At 42.5% G+C, this 16,989-nt stretch overlaps 1 protein-coding gene across 1 annotated transcript in view; it reads left to right on the forward strand.

Moving 5' to 3' along the window:
- Positions 1-1,944: 1,944 nt before the first annotated feature.
- Positions 1,945-16,989, forward strand: part of LOC124593679 (probable multidrug resistance-associated protein lethal(2)03659) — a 283,510-nt gene continuing 268,465 nt past the window's right edge. Inside the window, exon 1 of the mRNA XM_047131975.1 lies at positions 1,945-2,035. The gene's annotated coding sequence lies outside the window, so the exon portion shown is untranslated. The remainder of the gene's footprint in view (positions 2,036-16,989) is intronic.

The following is a 16,989-nucleotide window of genomic DNA, read 5'->3' on the forward strand; positions in this document are numbered from 1 at the left end:
TGAAGGGGTTGCAATCACTATGTTTGACAGGTTAGCAGTTTTAGTCTGTTGGACATTTCGTTGGCTGCTTACTATGTACTGTTTCAATGTCAGTTTACTGTCAAGGGCTAGACCTAGGTATTTTAGTGTTTAGATAAAGTGATGAGGTAGAAGTCATGGAGTTGTGAATGGTTCATTCAATAACTATTGCCTGAGTCTTCGAATGGTTGATTTTGAGAGCCACTGGTCACACCAGGACGTAGCCTAGAGATGAGGGGGTCGTTGGGGTTTCTGGTGGGTGGGATATAGGACTAGGGAAGTTGTGCCATCAGAGTGCTGGAGGAGGTGGACAGGAGGAGTGGCTTAACATATCAGCAGTTTAGATGGTATACAGGACCGTTTTCAGGACCAATTGACAGGTATCGCCTGACAATGAATGAGAGATAGAATGAGATATATTTAGGATAATTCTCGTTTAATGTTCCATCTCAGTTGCACATTTTTAATTATATTACATGTATTAATCACTCTGCATCATCTTCAGATCTATGTAGTTCCATCAGCAACCTGTCTTGTCTACTCAGAACCACATGTCAGAGTGACTGAAACATGTAATGTAATTAAAATTGTACAGGTGAGACGAAACAATAAATGATAATTATCTTAAATTTAAATACAATTCTACGGTCGCAGGTTCGAATCCTGCCTCGGGCATGGATGTTTGTGATGACCTTAGGTTAGTTAGGTTTAAGTAGTGCTAAGTTCTAGGGGACTGATGACCTCAGAAGTTAAGTCCCATAGTGCTCAGAGCCATTTGAACCATTTTTCAATACAGTTACTGAATCTCTCAAGACAATTATGCCGGCTAGAGCCTGAATGGCAGAGCTTCGAAGCACACCTACAGCGGGATGGCGAGATAGAAGATGGGATGAGTAGTGTAGTTTGTGGTTCCACAGACTGAATGGTTGGATAGAAAGGGAGTAATGAGGCTGGGACAATTGATAGGAAGTGTACGACATGCATGGAGGCTGGAATACCGTACAAGGTCATACGCTTTGTCGACGTCAAGGGGCACAGAAATGGCAGATTTATAACAACTGAGTCGGTTAGACCGTAGGTGGTTGAGGTAAAGGAGCTGGTCGTCAGAGGAGAAGTTAGAATGGAAGCTTTTCGGATTAACATTCCGCGGTTCGTATTCGAGTCAGTGCACCGAAGTTAACATGAGGCTAGCAGGATGCTCAGATTCACGTTGGCTCCTTTTCCCTCTCCCTCTCTCTCTCTTTCTCTCATTCTCTATCCATCTCTTTTCCATTATTCCAACTTCGTTTGGGCACCGAACAATCAATAACCAAGAATTGATCGATACAAGCGTTTCGTAAGGTATCTGTTCCCTAAGTGAATTGCGCTTGTTACTGTTTTTCCAATGCCGGCCGCGGTGGTCTAGCGGTTCTAGGCGCTCAGTCCGGAACCGCGGGACTGCTACGGTCGCAGGTTCGAATCCTGCCTCGGGCATGGATGTGTGTGATGTCCTTAGGTTAGTTAGGTTTAAGTAGTTCTAAGTTCTAGGGGACTGATGACCACAGATGTTAAGTCCCATAGTGCTCAGAGCCATTTGAGCCATTTTGTTTTTCCAATAAACCTCAGTCTTACATTTGCATTCCCTGAGGATGTATTTGGTCGGCCCGAAGAGACACTCCTAGGTACTTTGTGGTTTTGACTAGTCCAGCGACTGTTCGCCGATATTGGAAAGATCGATATTGAATAATTTTGTAAAATTACGCACATTCCGTTACGTTTTATTTTGGTCCCAGTCGTCATTTCCCGTAGCATCTCGGTTTTACTGGTGCAGCCGGCACCGGCTTATCTCCTTCCGCGCGAGGCTCTCGTGGTGGGAGTCGCCAACTTGCGCACGCGCACTGGGGAGCTCGTTGCCAATGTCAAACAAACATAAGCAACGCGACAGCCCACGGCTTAGTAGCGGCTCTGACGTCGCAGTGGCGGCAGAAGCAGGGAGCTGAGTCAGTGTTTGGCGCAAGTGCATCTGTCCTAAACGAAGGTAAGCGTGTAAAACCACTACATTACAATGCTTATCGCGCAATGTTGTGGCGTGCAGAATTCGGCGTGTTGCATCTGTAGCTGAAGATCCGCTCCAAGTTTTTACAGAGGATAAAAAAGGAATTCCGCCTCCAGGTGGACGTGTAACAATATACCACAATCAGTATTATAACTGCTGAAAATAGGAGTTAGGAATTTTTTGTCTGCTGTAATAAATTTCACGGTTTCAATGAAGTTTCGTGAAATTTATGGTGGTTTGACTTGGAGCTTGCTGTATTCTAAAGCGTCTTTGTTTTGACTTCAGAGGCCAGGTCATTTAATACGTATCCATAAATCAGCATGTGGTGGTTAGCGAAGGGTATCTAGTACCATTGCAAGTTCCTGTTCTACACACAACTACAGTGAGGGAAAAGCGACTAGCTATATGCTTCCATATGAGCCATGAATTCTCTCGTCTTCGCCATCCCTGCGAGAGATGCTTGTTCATGGGAACAGGATCGTTCAGCAGTCTGTCGGAAATTCCAGTTCTCTTAACTTCTTCTACATCTTTCACAAAAGGAGCATATTCTTCACTCCAGGGATTCCCATTAGAGTTTATCTAGTACGGTATTTCCGTAAGTGGCGATCCCAAATACTAGATCAGTACTCAAGAACAGGTCACAAAAGTGTTCTGTACGCGGTCTCTTTTGTGGATGAGCTACACTGACCTCGACTGCTCGCAGTATACGGTAGTCGAACATTCGCCTTCACAACAGCCGACTTCGCGTGCTCCTTCCATTTCATGTCGCTTTACTATGTTCCGCCTGGATATTTAATCGAGGAGAATGTGTTAAGCAGCACACCACTAATACAGTATTCGAACGTTACAGGATTGTTTTTTCTACTCATCTGCATTAACTTACATTCTTCCACATCTACAGCAAGCTGGTATTCGTCACACCAAATAGAAATGCTATTCAAGTCACCCTGTGTCCTCCTACAGTCACTTAAACAAGACATTTTTCCACGGACTACAGCGTCATCGGCAAACATTCACAGACATCCATAAACCCTTGTGTACAAATCTTTACGTTATTCGAATTGCACCATGAACGGCTACAATACTATATTCGGTTGATGAAAGAGCGGAATCACCTAGTGTGATGATGATGATGGAGTCCCATACTCCGTAACAGAGCGCAGGGGACGATGCGGGAGACCCGCACCTCCGTATTAGGCAAGGTCCTTGCCTTCCTCCGACCGTAATGAGGATGAATAATGGATGATGAAGACGACACAACAGCACCCAGTCATCTCGAGGCAGGTGAAAATCCTTGACCCCGCCGGGAATCGAACCCGGGACCCCGAGATCGAGAACGCTACCGCGAGACCACGAGCTGCGGACATCTAGTGTAGCGTCTGTGAAAATCAGTGCAGTTTGAACGGTGCTCTTCGTAACTGTTCAGAACGTACGAACGGTAAGGGATAACCATTATTTTGTTGAAACTGCACGCGTTCAGCGTCTTGTGAAAATGTTCTTGGAACTGGCTGTATAATATTCTGTATGTACCCTGACTACGTTCTAAGCAAACATAAGTTTTCATTTCGCACTACGTTACATCGCCTTACAAGATTATACCAGGAGAAAACAGCAAAATGATTCCTGTAACATCGTGTTTAAAATGTTCATGAGGCTAACCATTACTGGTCCACAAAGAGCTGAATTTCATAACCGAGCTATGGATACAGCCTGCAAAACGCTGTGTGAATAGTGGTAGTAGCAAAGAAGTAATATATTTAAACGTTATGCCTGTTGCAGTTTTCTGCATGGAAAGCGAAGATAGTAGTCTACATCTACAACTGCATAAATACTCCGCAAGATATCTCATCGAGTGGTGGGGTATACTTCTGGTACCACTAACTGATCCGCCCTTCCCTGTTCCAATCGCGAACGGCTCGTGGGAAGAATGAACGTCTCAATTACCTCTAATTTCTCGAATTTTCTCCTCGTGGTCATTTAGCGAGGTGTATGTGGTCCGAAGTAATCTGTTGTCCCGCACTCTCGAAATTTCGATAGTAAACCTCCCAGCGATACGAAATGCCTCTCTTGTAGCGCCTGCAACTGGAGTTCGTTGAATATCTCTGTAAAGCTCTCGTTCCAACTGAATGATCCTGCGATGGAACGCGCCGCTCTTCTTTGGATATTTTCTACAGGTTGAACACTAACGAAATGTATATACTACAGGGATTGCAGATGGAGGTTCAACTGGTTTAAATGGCCCTAAACACTATGGCACTTAACATCTGAAGTCATCAGTCCCCTAGACTTAGAACTACTTAAACCTAACTAACCTAAGGACTTCACACACATCCATGCCCGAGGCAGGATTCGAGCCTGCGACCGAAGCAGCCACGTGGTTCCGGACTGAAGCGCCTAGAACCGCTCGCCTACAGCGGCCGGCCGGAGATGGAGGAAAATAGGTTCTTTGAAGATGTGTCCGGATATGCATCTCTGCCACGGTAGATGGCACTGACGGATGAAAGTTCCTCTATGTGGCGTGTGTTCCTTGTGTGTCGCGGGCTGTATAACTGACCCAGAGTAATGCAAAATGGTCCGGTATTCATGACGGGAAGAAGCCGAGATGATGTTTGTGTATTGCCAAGCAGATGGAAACGCTTGAGAGGTAGCACAGCTATATCCAAACAAGTACCCTCACAGACACGAACCACATCATATAACATTTCAAACCCTTTTTGGGCATTTGTGTGATCATGGCGCCTTTGAGAAGACGAACGTGCAGAGAGGCGGTTGACTGTGCGTACACTAGATTTGAAGGACCACGTTCTACAGGATACTGAGACGAACCCTAGTACAAACTCCAAGCAAGTAGCCCGCCAACGTGGTGTAAGCCAAAGTACGGTTATGTCTATCCTACATGACAACCACTACTATCCCTATTACCTACAACGGAGTGCCGGCCGGAGTGGCCCTGCGGTTCTAGGCGCTACAGTCTGGAGCCGCGTGACCGGGCATGGATGTGTGTGATGTCCTTAGGTTAGTTAGGTTTAAGTAGTTCTAAGTTCTAGGGGACTGTTGACCACAGCAGTTAAGTTCCATACAGCTCAGAGCCATTTGAACCATTTTTTTGCAACGGAGTGCAAGGATTACCAGCAGCGGATTACCCTGAATGGGAAAGATTTTGTCGACGGTTTTTGCACCAGACCATCAGAATTATAGGATTTCGCCATCAGTCTTCATTACCGACAAAGCAACCTTTACCTGAACAAGCGTCATCAGTCTGCATAATCGTCATCTGTGGGCTACAGGCGCGGCATGTAGTCAGAGGAACTCTCACTCGTCAGCACTACCTACCGTGGCAATGATGCATTTCCGGACACATGTTCATAGGACCTTTTATCCTCCATTTCCAATCAGAAATCCGTCCCTGCAGTTTTTCGGTTTTGTTGATGTTCAGCCTGCATATCTTCTATCAGTCCTACCTGGTAAGGGTCCCAGATTAACGAACAGTACTCAATAATAGGTCAAACAAGCGACTTACAAGCCACTTTCTTCGTGGCTGAATTACATTTCCTTAAGATTTTTCCTATGGATCTTTCCCTACTATTTGTTTTATGTGGTCATTCCACTTAAGATCGCTCTGGATAGTTACTTCTAGATATTTTACGGTAGATATATCATTAGTACTGTAGTTGCGCAGTAGTGGATTTCTTTTCTTGTGTATGCGCGATATGTTGCGTTTATTTGCGTTCAGGGCCAACTGCCACAGCCTGCACCATTCATCAACACTCTGCAGGTCACTCTGCAAATTTCTACTATCTTCTGGCGTTGCTACTTTCTTATAGACGACCGCATCATCTGCGAACAGTCTTAAAGAGCTTCCGATTATTTCTACCAGATCATTTGTATATATTGTAAACAGCCACACTTTCTCCGGATACTCACGAAATTACCTTCTCATCTGTATATTTCCTTCCGTTAAGAGAGACTTATTGAGTTCTGTCTGCAAGGAAGTCTCGAATCCAGTTGCAAATCTGGTCCGATACTCGGTAAGCTCAATCTTTTTTACGGAACAGGACCGCGGGAAAGTGTCAAGTGCCTTTTGATGTCAAGGAACATGGGAACAGCTTGAGCGTCGTAGTATACAGCGCTATGGATTTCATGGAAGAAATAAGCGAACTGTATTTGCGTAATCCATGTTGATTTTTGCAGAGTACATTCTTGTTCCCCAGATACGTCATAATTCTTGAGCACAAAACATGTTCCATAGATCTATAATAGATCGACGTCAATAATTATGTGCATCTGTCCCATGACCCTTCTTGAAAACGGGAATGACCTGTACTTTTTTCCAGTCGCTAGGCACCCTTCGCTACTCCAGCGAACTACGATATACTGCTGCTAAAAGGGTAACAAGTACTTTCGCATAATCTTTGTAGAATCGTACAGGTATGTCATCCGCGTTTGTAGTTGCTTTTCTACTCCGTGACGGTTATTTCAGTATCCATCTTTCCGACGTTCGCACAGTGATTGAAAGGAGGGACCGTATTACGACCTTCCGCAATGGAACAATTTCGGTAGACCGAATTCAATATTTCAGCTTTCTCTCCGTTATCTTCCGTTTCGCAGCCAGTATGGTCACTGAATGACTGAATAGATGCTTTCGATCCGCTTACTGATTTTAGGTAAGAGCAAAACTTCTTAGTGTTTTTACTCAGCTCAGTTGACGAAATTTTGCTTTGCAAGTCATTACACGCTTCTCTCATTGCTCTCCTTACGCTCACTTTCGCTTCGTGCAGCTTTCGTTTGTCAGCTAGGGTTTGACTTCTCTTGAATCTGTGAAGAAGTTCTCTTTGTTTACGCAGCAGTCTCTAACACAACAGTCTTTTCGACCCGTTGAGACTTTGCTCGGGAGATCCTGTCTAAGGCATACTGAATGATGCTTTTGAATTTTTTCCATTTGCGCTCTATACTTTCGTCTTCAGTCCGAATATTTGATGTTGACTCCTCAGATACTCTGCCATTAGTATCCCGTCACTCTTCCTACCTGTCGCTCTTCCTACGCAAAAATATTTTTCTACGTTTCTTAACATTCCTTGAAACATCCGCAGTCATAGTTGGTATCACAGCCTTATGATCACTGATACCTACCTCTACGTTAACTGATTCGTAAGTTCAGTTCTGTTTGTTCAAATGGCCCTAAGCACTATGAGACTTAACATCTGAGGTCATCAGTCCCCTAGACATAGAACTACTTAAATCTAACTAACCTAAGGACATCACACACATCCATGCCCGAGGCGGGATTCAAACCTGCGACAGTAGCAGCGGCGCGGTTGCGGACTGAAGCGCCTAGAACCGCTCGGCCACAACGGCCGGCGTCTGTTTGTTTCTAGGAGGTCTAAGACGTTACCTTCACGAGTTCGTTCTCTCATTACATGCTCGCAGTAATTCAAATAATGTCAATTCCTTCCGCCGATTTCACTCGATTCTTTAAAACTACCTCCTGCAATGACCGATAGTCCCTCTTCGTCAGTACTAGAGGTCCGTCTGGTCTTGGTTTAGCTGTAGTTCTTCCTTCATGTTTCCGCGTCACAATCACTTCACCAAAAGTCGAGATGGACAGCTTTAGGAGGGTTGAAATGTCCTCGATGGATCTGATACTCACGTGGCATCCAGTGGCCAGTCCACGTTCGAAGACACAGAGCTCTCCTGCTGTTCCTGCTTCTCCGCCTCCTCTTGTACTGGCGGGTCCGCCTTTCGTGATATCTAGTTACTTAGAGGTGTCCGGATACGTTTGATCAGATGGTGTACGAATTGGACGCCGCCTCTAACCCGCATCAGCTCAGATTCGGGATATGCCCTTGACTAGTACTACTGGAAGAGCGGGTAATGCATAGAAAGGTTAATTACAATCAAATAGTTTTGCATCTTGATATTTTTCATATTGACTAATCTACTAGTTTTAGGGCGTGTTTAGAGTAACGGATGAAATTACTATAGCTTCAGTCTATCAGCTCGGTGGGAAGATGGCCGAAAGGTATACGGCCGAAATATTAGTTCATGAAATGAAGTTTCTCTCGCTGCATGCCTGAAAACTGATGGATGGGAATATAGATTGTTTGCGGAATTATTTTTTTATCTCCGCAATGGAATGTATTCTGTGTTAAAACATCTTGATCGTTATTTGCCAGTGTAAGGGAAGCGTCCGAGCTGGAATTTGGAATCAGGCTCCCATTTTTTACCGTCTGGCTGCATCATTAAAGCGTACACTCTACTCCACTCCACAGTCCCACAGTGTTAAGACGACAGCGATTCTACCATGCGAAAAATTTGGCTAAGAATAAACAAGTGATATCAGTTATCACAACTTATTGCACCAGAACTGCCGTAAAAAATATACACTTTCGCCACAAGAGAATTGGTACTATACTCTAAAAAAAAAGAAGAACTTGCTGATGTGGATGCATAAATTTCTGCAAAATTGTGTTACATCAATTCAAGGGGAAACTGTACATGATATCATTTGTGATAACTTAATCCGTTCGGGATAAACGTATCTGCACTTTCGGAATACTGTATATATACTCTGCGATTCAGCATGCATTTGACAGCTCGCGAGTCGTTCACAGTGTCAGTTTACTATATCTGCTCTCCACTTCACAGTTCCAAGTCTGCCGCAAGCACAGCAAATAATGGCACGTCAATGCTTTGCTGCAGGTCGTTCTTTTTGCAGCTAACGGGACTTTACAGGAGGCATCCAGATTGCTGAGTCACTGTACGCTCTCGCGATAGGCTTGTAGCTAGCAGCTTCAAAGCCCAGCCACCAAAGACGTGTTTTCGTGGTTGAAATTGAGGCAGAAAGACAAGGAAGATCGCAAGCGCGCGATTTGTGATCTCCAAATTGTGTCCTGGACTAAATTTTGACTCATTCTACAGTCTTTTACGAAAAAAGAATATGGGAAACTGCTGAAGGTGGTTTATTCGCCGGAGAGGGACATCGTAAAGGATGTCTCGCAAGAACAGATTTTCCTTTTAACCATGTCCATTATCAATAACATAAATTTAACTCTGGACTCTCACACATCCATATGCAATGAGCAGAATTGTCATACTTCACGAAGGAAGAATGTTAATGAATCCCAGTTTCAAAAATCGTTCTAAAGCGATGGGGGTGAACCACACATCAAAGTCGCCCAGTAAGTAAAAAAATAAATTTCTACGATCGGGCACAATGTTGGCCACGATGTTGACCAGAAGCTATGTCATCCTCTGCCTTACAGTGTGATTAGGATGCAGTATGGAAGGGTGGAGAGGTGGGCTGATAAGGAAAGGAATAAGGAGATTCTCCGCAGAATAGGTGCGAGAAAGAATGTACGGGAAACATTGACAAGAAGGGGTAGGATGGTTGGACATCAGTTAAAACACCAGGGAATAACTTCCGTGGTACTAGAGGGAATTATAGAGGGTAAAAATTGTACAGGAAGGCAGAGATTGGAATACATCTAGCAAATAATTGAAGACGTAGTTTGCAAGTGCTACTCCGAGATGGGCATGGGGTCAGTACACTGCTCTTCCAGCGGTTGGCACATTTTCAGACCTATGAGACGCTGCTTCTTGTTCATACAACTCGTCAATTAGCCTCATGTGACTGAGTATATCCCGTTCCTGCCTTCCTACCAACAAAAAACCACCGGTCCTCCATATGGCAGGCAGACAACTTCATCTGCATCAGCATTCGTCATTTGGTCTCCTCTGCAGGATAAAGACATCCCTTTGTGGTCTTAATACATATTGCTTTACCTCGTCGACTCCGATGTAAATCTGTATTAGCTCCGCAATAAGTCTATGGGCGTCGATTGAAGGCCTGTCGGGAAATAAAGCTCTTCAATGTTATTCAGAAACGAGCTTGTAAAGGTACCATTATTGATTAATAAAAATATCGACATCAGCAGCTCATTTTCTTGTAATATCGTTGGCGTCCTTGAAAGTCAGGTAGCACTGCCTTCGTGATAAACACAGGTCTTGTGCAGAATTGGCTGGAACACTATCAACTGTTTCAATGGGTCAGACAATCGTGCAGGCGAGTGTGTGTTTCGCGTTCTTTTTCATTGGTGCTATACGTAGAAGCCGTCTGTCCCTAGCTGAAAATCCGATTATTGTAAAGGGGATTATGTGCCAGTGGTTTTTTCCTTCTCCTGAAAGAAAGAGGAAGATGTGGGTACAAAAAATCCGGTGGAAGATCTGGTAGTTACAAAGAAGACAGAGTTCGCAGCCTGCATTTTCCTGAAGATGCAGTTATTTGGAAAATCTGGGCAACTCTACGTTATGCTAATTCATTATTAACAGCTTGCAAATTATTTTATGGATTTCAACAAACATGGATATTGATACTGAAGAAAGGCGTATTCTTTTTTAGGTTCTATACTAGTAGTCCCTCGTAAAAAGTTGGATTTGGAAAGTGGTGCTGTTCCATGTTTATTACCAAATTTACCTAAGTGTTTGTCTCTCCTGATGTTCCACACACTCAGAAGTCCGAAGAAAAGTTCACTGAAAACGTGAAATATGTAAATTGATTCTCAGAAAACAAAGTTTACAATTTCGATGATATTAGAAAAATCAAGGCGGATTTAACCATTGGCTAATTACAACGCACAATGATCATTTACCCTGAACAATAATTTTGAAACTTACACACAGGGTGATTCAAAAGAAAGAAATGATTTGAGTTGTTTATTACAGACAAACTGTTACAGATAGAAACACATTGCGAATGTCGCTTGGTAAATTCAAAGTTTTATGTTCAAACACAGACTGTAACATACACTCAACATGAGCACTACGCGTTGCTCGAGAAACATCAAAACAGTAGTCCACTTTATTCCACACACGAAACAACAGGTCCCTGTTTACTGAAGCGACAGCTTCAATAATTACATTTCTCAGACCTATAATAGCAGCTGCCATACGTGGGACAAATACTGACTTATATGTACCCACAGAGAGAAAAATCGAAAGGTGTGGGGTCAGGTGATCTGAGAAGCGAAAAGCAATGAACGTCCACCTCTTCCAGTCCAACGCCGTGCATGTTGTTAAGATAAGGCCGCAGCTCAATGTGATAGTGAAGCGGGGCGCCGTTATTCATAGAAATGAAATCATTGGAATCTTCGTGAAATTGAGGAAACAAGAATTTTGCGTCATGACATTCCTGTCCAAGTTTCCTCCCCAAAAAAAAGGTCCATAAACTTTGTGAACAGACCCAGAACACGCCACACCGTCGTTTGAGGACGTTGAAGTTCTTGCCCTACCCACCTAGTGGATTTCCGAGGGCTCCGAGCAAACGCTTCTCGGATGCGCTTTACATTTTCACCAGACGTGCATGACTGACCAGTGCTCTTATCATTGCAATACAAACAACTTCCAAATTGTTTTGTGCCAGTCGTAAATCTACTTGTGCAGAGGCAGCTTCTCGCTGAATCAATGGCGGAATGCACATTTCACTTGAACAGTGCAGCCGATTGACTTTGCGAAAATTACAACACACAAAATGATTTCTTTTATGATGTAGTCCCCATGTTACTACAAAGAACAGCGCAGCTGTATCAAAACTTTGAACCATCCTCTACCTAGTTACATGAGAATGTGTTTCCATATTTTGTAGTTTGTAATGAACAACTGAAATATGTTTTTCTTTTTAAATCACCCTGTAGTGTATGATAATGTAAACATAGAAGCTAAAACGTTTCATCGGATTTTAGAATTACAACTTATATCTAATACATATGCTAAATCGGAAAATTTATTAATCACTATTAAAAATATTGCGGGTTGAGAAATTAGCTTAAGAAAAATGTATGTAGAGTCCAGAACTACTAACTGAATGCATAGAAAAATGTAAAGATGATGACGATACAATATTAGGTCTTAAGTTCATAAATGCGCAGCTGAGGATTTCCTCAGTATTGTTTATCTCTGCTTACAATGCTTTCTTTTCATTCCCAGAAATAAATTTTTGCGAGAGTTGAAAATTACTATTATGCCACATTCACACCATTTGAAAAAGTTTAATTTCTCCGGTATTAACATTGGAATAAACGAATCTCTTAAAAAGTATTCGTAAACTATGCTTGAACACCTTGAACCATATGATAATTTGGTGTGCTGTCGACTGGATGCAATTTCTGTGAAACCAAAAATTACATACAAAGGTAAGAGATTGGTAGGGATGGACAGTAATTTGATGGATATGAAGCAGCTTCTACTGTCCAGACATTCATAATTAAATCAATTTCGTCTAATAACAAGGATATAGTGGTATTAGCTCCTGCAAAAACTTAGATGGTGAATTTTTACTCTGACAACAGTGATTATCCTAAGAATACATCACGAAATTTGTTGTAATGTTGTATATATCATTACTGATAATAGTAACATAAATGTCACGCTATATAAAATATTATGCAGTGATACAACAACTCATGCTCACATTGCTAATCCATGTGACAGCAGTAAAAATTTTTTCTACTTTTTGATTTAGTGCTCTTACTCAAAAACCTTAGAAGTAAGTGAATGAGAAGAATAATACATTTGTTATCCATCTATGTCTGATGTAAACAACATAAAACATTGTAGTTTTAAGCATACCTGACAAATATATGAAAACAAAAACTTAACATTGTAAAGCTTGCTCCTGTCCTTTCATACAGGGTTTGTTATCTAAATACTGTACTTGTTGTGCATCTGTCTGACGAGAACACAATAGTTAAGAGTATCAAAATTAGTAGGGATTGATGTTGATGGCATTAAAGAGTGATTAGAAGTCATAAGAAACTAGTAGGTGACAATCTTAAGGATCCTAAAAAAGAGGGTTCGTTTAAGGCAAATAAGCGCATCCCATTAGCATGAATCAAGAAAACCTCAAGCTTGGTTTCAAAATTGGGATGTTATGATTGCAATAGTTTCTCCCAAGAACTGTGGGAAATTCAGCATAGAAACATTTTCAGCTTTATTACATACCATTGAGACATTAGTGAAGGTGCATGAATATCTGCTCAATTACTTAGGACTGCTTAGTGTAATGTTAGGGACATCGTGTACAGATTATTTAGAACAGATGTTTGTAAAAAATATAGAAGAATGAGTGATTATAATTACAGTCTTTGAGTTCAGGTTGAATGTCCCTAACAATATTCACGATATTAATCCTTCCCCTTTGCAGAATGTAAATGTTGAACTATTCCTTCCCGAAGTTGTAGCAGAAGCAGCAGAAATGTATATAGACTGCTGTGATTTAGACTTTTATTATATTTATTGCTGGTTATGGTAGCTTTAAGGATTGTAATAGATTAACGTGTGTGACACTTGAAAACGTTTTATGTCCAATACAGTTCTTATCTTTCGATTGCCAGCAGAAGTTAGATACCTTAGCAGTTTCAATCACGGATTTCTAAAATACCACTCTTAATAGCTGAAGTTGAAATCTGTAGCTACCAAATACTTCAGGTTGTTGTTCCTCACAAATCTGGGACAATGCTTGTAAAACTTGATAACCGCAAGGGATTTAATTTTAGATATGTTGGAATTAAAGTACTCTCAAGTATCCTGCGAATGCTGTAGATCTGTAATGGAAATTTCAGGCAATAGTATAGACATTTGGGTGAATGTGCTACTAAATAACTATTAGGATCAAAGCCAGTTCTCGTATCGAAGAAATAGCTCACAAAACCGCAAAAAGCGTTCAGTATGAAGCAGCTGCAAAAAGACCTAGGGGAGCCCCCATATACAATACTGGCACTGTAGTGATGTAGGACAGTCGAAAACTTAAGCATTATGTTGTTCTATTTCAGTACTAGTATGGTAGGTAAGAGACTAACAACTCAAAACTGAGTGTTTCCAGAAAGATACTGCGTTTTTGACTTGTTCGTCTTGAACCTGACACCGCAGAGTCGTTGACTACTGTTCTATAAAGTGTATACCGTATTTTGTCGTATGCATTTTTTGTTTTTAATGTATGTATCTATCTATGCAATATTAAACCGTATACTAGCACTAAAGCTGATTACGAAGTAATTTAATGTAATATACATAGATCTTATGTACGACAAAGAGAGCGCGATATAATGTCTGTCATTGCACGTTTATGTTGTTAATTTCGAATGCAAATCACGTAACAGTATTTTGAAATATTTTGAATGCAAAACCATGCAACTCGTGGTTAATTTTATGTCGAGAAAACAATGGCGCTTGTCGAATTTGACTAACGGCTGAGGACGATTCCGCCGCCTCACTGCTGACTCAAAGCGTGACGTCATCAAAGCCGTCTACGGACTTGACTTCAAGAAGACAGCGCAGGAAGCTACAGCGATGGGGAAGCCCCGGGAGACTGCGCGCGTTTTTGCAACGTGAAGCCCACTTTACACCGAAGCGAACACAAGCGAAAACGTGTTAGCAGAAACAATGCGCAGGGCATTCGCTAGTGCGCATCACTTGACTTTAACACCAGGAACGAACATCAAAGCATAGATTGTGCATTTTTTTTTTTTTTTTTTTTTTTTTTTTTTTTTTTTTTTTTTTTTTTTGCACTAGCAATATCGCGGTAAAGTACTTAACTTATATTCCGTACAGCGCTTTATAGTCACAATGAAGAACAAAAAAGTACAATTTGGCGTAGGAAAGGAAGAATTTAGGCGTCTCAGTTTGTAAGTAAACGCGAGAAGCTTAGCGGTAGCGCGCTTAACACTGGATTTGCAGCTCCAGCTTTCCTTGGCATTAATCCAAAACGTTGCACACATGTCGGTTGACGCTATTCGCTGGCTTTTCATTACAACTGGGAAGGAAATTTAAAGGAAGAATATTTAATGCAGACGACCAACAGGACCTGAACGCAGGCTGGCATTTACACTCTGGTTATTAGCAACTGGAGATATTTACGTCAGTGATTGTTTCGCATTTCAATAGTTGCTTTATATCAGACAGTTTGTGATGTCAGCAGTGACATATGCAAAGCGCTTCAAGGATGTTATTAAAGAACTTTTAAGGAATATAAGGTCAATAAAATATGATTAATGAAACGTGGCATATACAAACCGGCCCGTCTGATTTGTTAGAGGGCAGATGCCTTAATGTCAGGTAAACTATTTTTTGTATGAATGCGTGGTGTATGTTCTTTCGGACATAACATAAGGACCAGACACCACACAGATTCCGCAGCTGTTATACATTACATGTAAACTGAAAGTGGAGAAGGAAAGAAAGGAAAGGGGGGAGATCACTGCTTTCATCTGCAGCCGGACATTAGTCGGAATCAGGGGAGACGAATGAAAATGTGTGCCGGGTTCGAATCCTGGCCCTGTATATATTTTCACTCTCCGCTGGTTTCACATAATGTCCTGCTGCAGCTGACAGGAGTGATCTCCTCCCTTTCCTTTCTTTCCTTCTCCACCTTCAATTTACATGTAAATTATTTTTATTTATCATTAAAAACCTGTGCCATAACAGTGGTACAACTCCAAAGTAATTATACACACATAAAAAAAGTTTCGCATCACCTCGGTTCCGAGAGTTCCGGAACATGTACATAAAATTGGAACAGAGGTCAACATAAATACCATTTCCGTTCCTTTTATTGCTCATGAAAACCGCACATTGCAAGTTATAGCACCATACAGCGAGACCTTCAGAGGTGGTGTCCAGTACCACTAATACCCAATAGCACATCCTCTTGCATTGATGCATGCCTGTATTTGTCGTGGCATACTATCCACAAGTTCATCAAGGCACTGTTGCTCCAGATTGTCCCACTCCTCAACGGTGATTCGGCGTAGATCCCTCAGAGTGATTGGTGAGTCACGTCGTCCATAAACAACCCTTTTCAGTATATCCCAGGCATGTCTGGAGAACATGCTGGCCGCTCTAGTTGATCAATGTCGTTATCCTGAAGGAAGTCATTCACAATACGTGCACGATGGGGGCGCGAATGGTCGTCCATGAAGACGAATGCGTCGCCAATATGCTGCCGATATGATTGCACCATCGGTCGGAGAATGGCATTCATGTATCGCACAGCCGTTCGGCGCCTTCCATGATCACCAGCGGGTTACGTTGGGCCCACATAATGCCACCCCAAAATAGCAGGGAACCCCCTCCTGGCTGCATTCGCTGGACAGTGTGTCTAAAGCGTTCAGCCTAATAAGGTTGCCTCCAAACACATCTCCGACAATTGTCTGGCTGAAGGCATACATGACACTCATCGGTGAAGAGAACGGTTCTGAGCGGTTCACTCGGCATGTTGTTGGGCCCATCTGTACCGCGCTGCATGATGTCGTGGTTGCAAAGATGGACCTCGCCATGAACGTCGAGAGTGAAGTTGCGCATCATGCAGCTTATTGCGCACAGTTTGAGTCGTAACGCGACGTACTGTGGCTGCACGAAAACCATTATTCAACATATACTCATTGCTGTTAGGGTTCCTCCGAGCCCTAATCCATAGGTAGCGGTCATCCACTGCAGCAGTAATCCTTGGGCGGTCTGAACGAGGCATGTCATCTACAGTTCCTGTCTCTCTGTATCTCCTCCATGTCCGAGCAACATTACTTTGGTTCACTCCGTGACGCCTGGACATTTCCCTTGTTGAGAGGCCTTCCTGGCACAAAGTAAGAATGCGGACGCGATCTAACCACGGTATTGACCGTCTAGGCTTGGTTGAACTACAGAAAATACGCGCTGTGTACCTCCTTCCTGGTGAAATGACTGGAAACGTCTAATACGCGCTGCTCATGCGTGGTTGTTTACATCTTTTGGCGGGTTTTGTGACATATCTGATCAGTCAAAGAGACTGTGTCTGTGATACAATATTCATAGGCATCGTCTATCTTCAGGAGTTCTGGGAACTGGGGTGATGCAAAACTTTTTTTAAATGTGTGTATAAACCGTGCAAGTAAGCGACGAGAATGATCGGG

Source organism: Schistocerca americana, chromosome 2, assembly GCF_021461395.2.
Source record: "Schistocerca americana isolate TAMUIC-IGC-003095 chromosome 2, iqSchAmer2.1, whole genome shotgun sequence".
Taxonomy (NCBI): Eukaryota; Metazoa; Arthropoda; class Insecta; order Orthoptera; family Acrididae; genus Schistocerca; species Schistocerca americana.